At 57.7% G+C, this 822-nt stretch overlaps 1 long non-coding RNA gene across 1 annotated transcript; it reads left to right on the plus strand.

Moving 5' to 3' along the window:
* Window positions 1-210: 210 nt before the first annotated feature.
* Window positions 211-724, plus strand: LOC118990249 (uncharacterized). Its single transcript, XR_005067190.1, has 2 exons — window positions 211-320; window positions 579-724. It is a non-coding gene; the product is annotated as an uncharacterized LOC118990249 (long non-coding RNA).
* Window positions 725-822: the final 98 nt, after the last annotated feature.

An 822-nucleotide genomic window follows, 5' to 3' on the forward strand; every position in this document is an offset into this window, starting at 1 on the left:
CAGGCGCAAAACAAAGCCATGGGCTTGTGTCTGGGCTGCGGCCCTTTGCCACGGCCTGGGTGCTGGCCCTCCAGCTGGAAATGCGTGTGCACCACTGACCTGGGTCTCCTTGACGGGTAGCTTGTGGCTCAGTGGGTCTGGAGGAAGGGCTCAGATCCTGGATTTTTAACAAGCCCACAAGTGTGTGGCCACTGTTGGCTCATGAACACTCTCTGGGTCACAAAATCTTTCCCCCTCGTTCCTCTAGGGGGCGCCTCAGAAGAGGATATCCAAATCAGCAAGATGGTGATGAAATTCTGGGCCAACTTTGCCCGGAATGGGTGAGCAAAAACGAAGCAGGGCTGGGACGGGCCAGGGCATGTCTGTCGGGAGGGGTAGCTCCCAGCACTTGCTGGTCCAGCTCCTGGCGGAGTCCTCTGACAGAAGAGCTGACCGCAAAGGGCCAGGCTGCCCAGGAGATGTGGACGCAGGCCCCTGTCTGTGGGGGTATGAACCTTCTTGGGGAGAAGAAGCTGGGGGGTCTGGCAAACCTCTGAGTAGCGTAGAGGCATTTCTATTTGATTTTTTTCTATTCCCAGGAACCCCAACGGGGAGGGGCTGCCCCACTGGCCTGTGTATGACCAGAAGGAAGAGTCCCTGCAGATTGGCGTCGACACCCAAGTGGCCCGGAAGCTGAAAGATAAGGAAGTGGCTTTCTGGACGGAGCTCTTTGCCAAGAATGTGGCCAAGAAGCCAGCCAAGGCACAACACACGGAGCTGTGAACAAGAGCCCCCGCTGGCCTCGGAGAACTGGGGGCACTTAGGGCTAATTCTACCCGAAGG

The sequence above is a fragment of the Sturnira hondurensis genome, unplaced genomic scaffold (assembly GCF_014824575.4).
Source record: "Sturnira hondurensis isolate 20B ecotype Veracruz unplaced genomic scaffold, ASM1482457v3 Scaffold0006848, whole genome shotgun sequence".
NCBI classification, from domain to species: domain Eukaryota; kingdom Metazoa; phylum Chordata; class Mammalia; order Chiroptera; family Phyllostomidae; genus Sturnira; species Sturnira hondurensis.